Here is a 9,007-nt window from a genome sequence, read left to right as displayed (position 1 = left end):
AAATTTTGAGGTCTCTGAGGTTGGTCCCTCCATCTAAAATTTAGGTGATTCCTCCACCCCTGATTGTATGTCTTAGAATATGGATCATTGTTGGGATTCCTAGGACCACTCCCCATGTAGTTGACTTGTTCATAAAAGGGTTGAGCATAATCATAATTATCATTTTGCACAAAAGTATCTGTCATGTCATAAGAGACTTCTTGAGGTGGATTATGTGTGTTGATAGCTGAGACTTGCATGACAGCCATCTGCTGTGTAAGTAGATTCATTTGCTGAGACATAAGCTTGTTCTGAGCAAGAAGAGCATTAACAGCTTCCACTTCCAACACGCCTCTCTTCTGAGAGGTCTCAGAGTTCACAGGATTCCTGTTAGATGAGTATAAATATTGGTTGCTTGCAACCAATTCAATCAGCTCAATAGTTTCCTCTGGTGTTTTCTTCCTATGCAATGAACCGCCTGCAGAAGTATCTAAGCTCATCTTGGACATCTCACCAAGCCTTCATAAAAGATATTTAGTTGGGTCTATTTGGAAAATATGTACGGAGGGCATTGCCTAGTTAGTAGCTTGTATCTCTCCCAAGCTTCATAAAGAGTTTCACCCTCTTTCTGCCTAAAGGTTTGAACCTCCAACCTAAGCTTAGTCAGCTTCTTTGGTGGGAAAAATTTAGTGAGAAACTCAGTAACAACCTTCTCCCATGTATTCAAACTCTCCTTGGGTTGGGAATCTAGCCATAGCTATGCTTTATCCCTCAGAGCAAACGGGAAAAGCATGAGTTTGTACACTGATGGACGAGAATTTGTCGTGTCGTCATAGATTTTCCTCAATTGAATGAATTCTTGTTGCAAGTATAGTTCTACACTGACAAAAAATCCTCTCAATAAAAAATTTTGGTTGTCACAAAGAACAAACCCCTAATAAGAATTTACCGAAGTATTTGGACTTTGGGTCGTCTCCCTAGGATACAATGAAGTGCTCAAGATAAAGAACTCTTGGCTAAGACTTAGGTAGCTGGGATCACCATCTGATGCCAGGGCATTTTGGCCAGTTTCACTGACCTTTTCTTTACTGTTTTAGGGTAGTTTCATGCATTTTCTTAGGAAATAAGCATGTTTTGGGTAGTAATTCACTTACATCTTGATTTAAGCATACATTGTGCACTTTACATGATTTCATGAGAATTTTGCATGAATTAGATGACAAATTGGATGATGCATGTCTCATGATGTGGATTAAAACTTTGATGCACTTTATTGCTTGATTTCAGGACAAAGGAAGCAAGAAAGAGCCACGTTAGTCTAACTAACGTCACCACCAACGTGGAATGGGAGCTAGCTTGCAACGTTAATGAGAAAAGTAATCGCCAATAACGTCCTCGAAACCATCATAGCCCACGTTAAGAGTCACGTTAACTAAGTTAACGTGAACTCTAACGTGGAAGAAAGAAAGTAGAGCCAATGTTAGTGACACTCACCTTTGTCACTAACGTTGGACCAAGCTCATAAGTGGCCACGTTAAGAGCCACGTTAACTCAGTTAACGTGGACTCTAATGTTGGGAAGCAAAAAAGAAGCCAACGTTAGTGACACTCACCTTTGTCACTAACGTTGGCCAAGCTACAATGAGCGACATTAGTTGCCACGTTAAGTTAGTTAACGTGGAAGCTAACGTGGAGAAAGCAAGTGATCGCCAACGTTAGTGACACTTACCTTTGTCACTAATGTTGGAATGAGCCACAATGATTCACTATGAGCTACGTTAACTCCCACGTTAACTTAGTTAACGTGGAAGCTAACATTGAGGATAGGATGATGAGCCAACGTTAGTGACACTCACCTTTGTCACTAACATTGGAGATGGCTATCATTACCACGTTAGAAGCCACGTTAACTTAGTTAACGTGGACTCTAACGTGGGAAGTAGGGGCACCTTGGAACGTTAGTGACAAAGGTAAGTGTCACTAACGTTCTCGAAGGATTGGCAAGCCTATGTTAAAAGCCACGTTAACTAAGCTAACGTGGACTCTAACGTAAGGGGAAGGGAGGACTCTCAACGTTATTGGAAAAGGTAAGCCCCAATAACGTGTGCGAAGGACTAAGAGGCAACGTTAGTGGCCACGTTGGTGCCATTAACGTTGAAGTTAATGTGGATCATCCCTGGGTGAGGAACGTTAGTGAAAAAGGTGATTGCCACTAACGTTCTCGAACCCACACTCTCACTTAACGTTAACGCCACTAACGTCCTGAGCTAAAGACCCTTCCTACTTCACACTTTCTCTCTGCAAGTAAAGCTAAGCCCACTGCAGAAAATAACTGCTTCAAACTCAAGATCCAAAGGCCCATATCCAAGACTTGATGAATCAACTAGAAGATCAGAAGAGTAGTATATATAGGGGTAGTTTTGAATCAGGAAGCAGCTTTTGGGGGAGGGGAAATTGAGAACTACTCTCTGTATAATTTACTTTCTCTGCACTTCTAGTTCTAGTTTTCATGATGTATTCTCCATCTTTGTTTTCCATTTCCAGAGCTATGAACAACTAAACCCCTTTCATTGGGTTAGGGAGCTCTATTGTAATTTGATAGATCAATACTAATTTTCATTACTCTTCTTTTATCTTTTCTCTTGATTTTACTGGAAAGCTTTCAATCTTCATCCCATTGGGTAGTTATCTTGGAAAAGAAGCTATTCATACTTGGATCTCTTCTGAACCTTGGAAGAGGAATGAAGAGATCATGCTAGAAATGCTTTCTCATGTTGGACCAAATTGGGTTTGGTTGGTTATGGTGACTATAATCCTACCAACACTTGATTTGGGAATGCATGTGGTATAATCAGTGACCATACTTCATCTCTTCTCATGAGCAATTGACCAAGGAATTGGCTATTGATCAATATTTGAGAGATTGAATTACCAAGGAATTAGAATTCGATCACTTAAGATTGCCAAGGAGATCAATGAATGCATTGATTGAGGAAGAGGTGAAAATGAACTTGATCCGGAGAATGCAACATCTCCTAAGCCCAATGAATCCCCATTTCTGATCTTACCCATTCTCTTTAATTTCTGCAATTTACTTTCATGAGCACTTTCCCCATTCCCATTTATAATTTTGTAATTTACTTTCTGTCATTTACTTTAGCTCTTTACTTCCAGCATTTACATTTTCTGCTATTTACTTTCCCGCCATTTAATTTCCTGCAACTCTCAAACCAAATTCTGCTTCGCTCAACTAGAACATTCCTCTAATTAAAGTTGCTTGACCAATCAATCTCTGTGGGATTCGACCTCACTCTATTGTGAGTTTTTACTTGACGACAATTCGGTACACTTTCCGAAGGAAAATTGTTGAGAGACAAGTTTCCGTGCTATCAAGTTTATGGCACCATTGCCGGGGATTGATTTTGTATCAACAATGACTAAACTGGAGGATAACTAGATTGAGCATTTTTCTTTTGTTTGATTTAAATTTCTGTTTGAGTTAATTACTTTCAGTTTTAGTTATTTTCCTCTCTTCCCCCCTACTCCTTTTTCTTAGTTATTTACCATTCAGTTCACTAACCCACTAACTGTTTGATATATTGCATCACTCACACTAACAGCAATTTTAACAAGAGTACTTTCAGCATCTATTTCCGTGCTTGTGCCTTGTTGGTTGTATGACAGGGAGAAGAAGCGGGGCTTCAACTTCCTTTGATTCTGAACCACAGAGGACCTTCCTTAGATTAAGGAGGGAAGCAAGAGGAAAGAGAGTAGTTGGTGCTGAGGAAGAGGAAGAGTACTTTGAACCAGACATGGAGGAGAATATGGAGAACCATTGATGGTGTGAAAACGAATTTCAACATCCAATCTAACCGGCAAGTGTACCGGGTCGCATCAAGTAATAATAACTCACATGAGTGAGGTCGATCCCACAGGGATTGAAGGATTGAGCAATTTTAGTTTAGTGGTTGATTTAGTCAAGCGAATCAAGTATTGGTTGAGTGTTTGTGATTAACAGAAACTAAATCGCTTAGAATGTAAAAGGGAAAGGGAGAATTGCAGTAAACTAAAGAGCAGGAAAATAAAGAAGCTGAATCTTAAAGAGCAAGTAAAATAAAGTGCAGAAACTTAGATTGCAAGAAATGTAAATAACAGAAGCTTAAAGTGCAAGAAATGTAAATTGCTTGAATCATAAAAGGAATTGGGGATTGGGATTGCAGAATTTGAACAAGGAACAAGTAAATGGCATTAAACATAAGAGAGAAAATTGAAGTGCAGTGAAGTAGATCTTAACAGAAAAGTAAAATGACTTGAGAATTTAAAGAACTAGAAAGCAGTGCTTAAGTTGCAGCAAATTAAAAGGGGTTGAGATCTCAGGAGTGGAAGAGACTAGATAACAAGTCTAGATCTCAAATCCTTCCTTGATCCAACAAGAGCAATTGCGAAAGAAGTAAAGAAAAGTAAATTGCAGAAACAAAGTAAATGAAGAAGCACTAGACAGTAATCCAAATTCAATTATGCAGTAAGAAAATAAACAAGGATCTCAAAGTGAGATTGAAACAGAATTTCTTCAATTTTCCACTCAAAATCCAAAGCAAGAAAATAAAAGAGAGTTCAAGCAAGAACAGGGAAGAAGAGAATTCAATTCTCCTTCCCAATTCTCCAAGAATTGAAAAAATGTAGAAGCAAAAGCTCAAAATCAAAATGCAAGTAAAAAAGAAAATTTAAAATGAAATCCAAAAGTCCTAATTACATCAAACTAACTCCTATTTATACACTTTCTATTCTTGGATATTGGAATTTGGATGGGCTTTTGATTTGGTGAAGAATTGAATTAAATTGAAATTTTAAATCTCAATTTCAGCCCAAATGCATCTCCCAGGGGAGTGCTCAGCTCATAAAGTGAGCTGAGCTTTGACACTTAGTGTGAGGAATGGTAGCGTGCTTGTTGCTGGGTGCATCAGGGGAGAGCTCAGCTCACTTTGTGAGCTGAGCGCTAGTGCTAATGTGTGTGCGTTGTGTGCTGCCCAGGGACCGTGTCTTGTTGCGCGCTCCCCATCCCTTGTCCATGTCATGCGTGCCTCATTGCTCCAAGGGGTAGCGCTTAGCTCACTTTGTGAGCTGAGCTTTGGTGTATCCAAGGAAGGGTCCTTGGTTCGAAACCCATGGGAAGCATGCGCTACCCCTTTTCTTGGTTGCCTTGCTTCCTTGCTTCCTCAAGGTGTGGGGTTCGAACCCTGGGGAGTGCATTTGGCCAATTTTGGCTTATTTTCCATGTGAGTAGCGCCTCCACCCTTTCCCCTTGGTCATGGGTTCAAGTCTTGGAGCATGCATTTGGAAATCATTTTTCTTGAATTTCTCCTCTAGCGCTCTCGATAATGCTCACTTTGTGAGCTGAGCTTTGTGTCTTGATTCCCAGGGAGTAAGTGTAGTGCTCACTTGGTGCTTGGTGTTCTTTGGGGAGAGCTTTGTGGTTTGTTGCACCACACTTCCTCCTTTCTTGGCCACACTTTCTATTCCTTGAACCACGCTTCTTAGGCCACACTTTTCTTTTTTTTTCTTTTCTTCACCTACAATTAATCAAAACAACCAATCAAAGTATCACCAAATTCACAAGGTTTACAAATCATAAAACTGCAATTAAATTTGGCCTAAACCTCATGATTTAGCATCAATTATATGGTGGTTGTTTGATTCAAAGAAGTTATGCATTTTCATTCCAAATTGCTTTCTTAGGATGCAAGAAAGTGCATAAAACCAAATAAAAACAAAGGAAAAGGCTAGTAAAACTGGGATATGATGACTTGTCATCAACCATCATGAAGAAGAGGCTCACAACCATGGCAGAGAAGGTCTAGAAAATCATGCTGGGCAAGAGAGAAGAGTTCTAGGCTCTTACATCAACCCAAACCCAGGAAACTGTGGGAGTAGCATCCAAAGGCCAACCATACATGCCAACAACTTTGAACTAAAGCCACAGCTCATCACCCTTGTTCAGAACAACTGTTCATTCGGAGGAGGCGTCCAAGAAGACCCCAATCAACATCTAACCAGCTTCCTGAGGATATGCGATACTGTGAAGTCCAATGGTGTTCATCCTGACACCTATAGACTACTTCTGTTTCTTTTCTCACTTAAGGACAAGGCATCTAAAAGGCTGGAATCCTTTCCAAAGGAGAGTTTAGCAACCTGGGAAGATGTGATGAACAAATTCTTGGCAAGATTCTATCCTCCTTAACGGATCAACAGGCTGAGAGCTGAGGTACAAACATTCAGGCAGCAATATGGTGAGACTCTATATGAAGCATGGGAGAGGTTCAAGGACCTGACAAGAAGGTGCCCACCAGATATGTTCAATGAATGGGTGCAGCTACACATTTTCTATGAAGGCCTCTCTTATGAATCAAAGAAAGCAGTAGACCATTCATCCGGGGGATCTCTGAACAAGAAGAAGACCATTGAGGAGGCCATAGATGTCATTAAAACTGTAGCAGAGAATGACTATTTCTATGCTTCTGAAAGAGGCAACACTAGAAGAGTGATGGAACTAAACAATATGGATGCACTACTGGCCCAAAACAAGCTTATTACCAAGCAGCTGGCTGACCTCACCAAGAAGATGGAGAGGAACCAAGTGGCAGCAATCACCACCTCATCAGCAACCCAAGAGGGAGTGAATGCTGAGGCAGAGGAGGAGCAAGAACAAGCCAACTACATTGGAAACTCACCCAGGCAAACCCATGATCCTTACTCCAAAACGTACAACCCTGGTTAGAGGAATCACCCAAACTTTGGGTGGGGAAATCAACAAGATCAAAGCCAAGATTAGAGACGTCACAACCCCAACAACCATGCAGCCCACCAACACTCCACGCAGAGATCATATCAACACCACCCTAACAACACCTCTCCACATCCATACCAAAACCAAAATGACCCAACTCACCCATCCACTCTCAACTCACCATCATCTGAAGAAAGACTCTCCAAAATTGAGACTCTGTTTGAAGGCATATGCAAAGAGATTCAAGACAGTAAGGCATTTCGAGAAGAAGTGCAGTCCAATATGCAGAATCAAGATGCTGCCATCAAAAAACTTGAGACACAAATTGACTACCTATTCAAGAGAATTTCCAGCCACAACCCTCGTAGCGATACAGACTCAAACCAAAGGGAGGAGTGTTAGGCTATAACCCTCAGAAGTGGAAAAGAATTGAAGGTGATTCCCAAGCTACCCCAAGAGAAAGATTTAGTTGGAAAGAAAGAGGAACAAGATGAAGTTCAAATCCCCACCTCCAACTCACGTCAAAAGGAAGGAGAGCTGAAGCCATATGCTCCGAAAGTACCATATCCTCAACAACTGAAGAAGAAGGGGGATGACAGCCAGTTCTCCAGATTTTTAGAAATCTTCAAGAAATTATAGATTAACATACCCTTTGCTGAAGCAATAGAGCAAATGTCGCTCTATGCCAAGTTCTTGAAGGAATTGATGACTAAGAAGAGAAGTTGAAAGAGCAACGAGACTGTGATACTAACCGAAGAATGTAGTGCTATCATTCAGCATAAACTACCTCAGAAATTGAAGGATCCTGGGAGCTTCCAGATCCCTTGTATTATAGGGGAGATCACAGTAGAGAAAGCTCTATGTGACTTAGGAGCCAGCATAAATTTGATGTCAGTAGCTATGATGAGGAAAATGAAGATCGAGGAGGCTAAGCCAACAAAAATGGCCCTACAACTGGCAAACCGATCGTTCAAGTTCCCTCATGGTGTAGTGGAAGATTTGCTGGTGAAGGTGGGGGATTTCATCTTCCCAGCAGACTTTGTGGTGTTGGACATGCAGGAGGAAGCCAAGGCCTCTATCATCTTGGGAAGACCATTCTTAGCTACTGCTGGAACTGTCATTGATGTCCAAAAAGGTGACCTCACCTTAAGATTACACAATGAAAAGATGACATTCAATGTGTTCAAGGCCATGAGTTACCCACCAGAACAATTGGGAGAATGTATGAGGTTGGACTCACTGGAAGATGCAGTGCAGGAGAGCTTTGACGAAGAAGAACCTGAAAGGTTAACAGAGGAGGAGTCAACGTCTAGTGAAGAGGTTGCAACAGCAGAGATTCATATACAAGGTGCACCAAAGGAAGAGAATGAAAAGTTAGAAGCACCCAAACTTGAACTCAAAGCACTGCCACCCACTCTCAAATATGCATACTTAGGCGAGAATGAAAGCTACCCAGTGATCATAAACTCATCCCTCAGCTAAAATCAAGAGAATTTACTACTCCAAGTGTTGCGAAGGCATAAAGATGCCATTGGATGGACCCTCGCTGACCTAAAAGGGATCAGTTCGGCCATATGCATGCATAAAATACTGTTGGAAGATGATGCCAAACCATCCATTCAATCCCAAAGGAGGCTGAACCCAATCATGAAGGAAGTGGTACATAAGGAAGTTATGAAGTTGTGGCAGGGAGGGGTAATCTACCCGATCTTAGACAGCCCCTAGGTCAGCCCCGTGCATGTTGTTCCGAAAAAGGGAGGAATCACTGTAGTTCCCAATGAGAGGAACGAACTAATCCCCACTAGGACAGTCACAGGATGGCAAATGTGCATAGACTACAGAAAATTATATGAAGCTACATGAAAAGAACATTTCCCCCTTCCATTCATGGATCAGATGTTGGAAAGACTCGCAGGACACTCATACTATTGTTTTCTCGACGGTTATTCAGGATATAACCAAATAGTGGTTGATCCTAGAGACCAAGAGAAAACCTCATTTACTTGCCCATATGGAGTGTTTGCTTACAGGTGCATGCCATTTGGGCTATGTAATGCACCTACGACTTTCCAACGTTGCATGCTTTCTATCTTCTCAGATATGATAGAGAAATTCATTGAAGTTTTTATGGATGATGTCTCGGTATTCGGAGATTCTTTTCCTAACTGCCTGAATCATCTAGCCTTGGTATTGAAAAGGTGCCAAGAGACCAATCTGGTCTTGAACTGGGAGAAATGTCACTTTA

At 41.2% G+C, this 9,007-nt stretch overlaps 2 non-coding genes across 2 annotated transcripts; one reads left to right on the top strand and one right to left on the bottom strand.

Moving 5' to 3' along the window:
* Window positions 1-531: 531 nt before the first annotated feature.
* Window positions 532-640, top strand: LOC148564144 (small nucleolar RNA R71). The gene has a single exon (XR_015885257.1). It is a non-coding gene; the product is annotated as a small nucleolar RNA R71 (small nucleolar RNA).
* Window positions 641-6,225: 5,585 nt separating this feature from the next.
* Window positions 6,226-6,332, bottom strand: LOC148564143 (small nucleolar RNA R71). Its single transcript, XR_015885178.1, has one exon. It is a non-coding gene; the product is annotated as a small nucleolar RNA R71 (small nucleolar RNA).
* Between the last annotated feature and the right edge of the window lie 2,675 nt (window positions 6,333-9,007).

This window comes from Arachis ipaensis, chromosome B5 (genome assembly GCF_059453495.1).
Source record: "Arachis ipaensis isolate K30076 ecotype BB chromosome B5, ASM5945349v1, whole genome shotgun sequence".
NCBI lineage: Eukaryota > Viridiplantae > Streptophyta > Magnoliopsida > Fabales > Fabaceae > Arachis > Arachis ipaensis.
The sequence above is the reverse complement of the archived record's forward strand: the minus strand, read 5'-3'. Positions and strand labels throughout refer to the sequence as shown.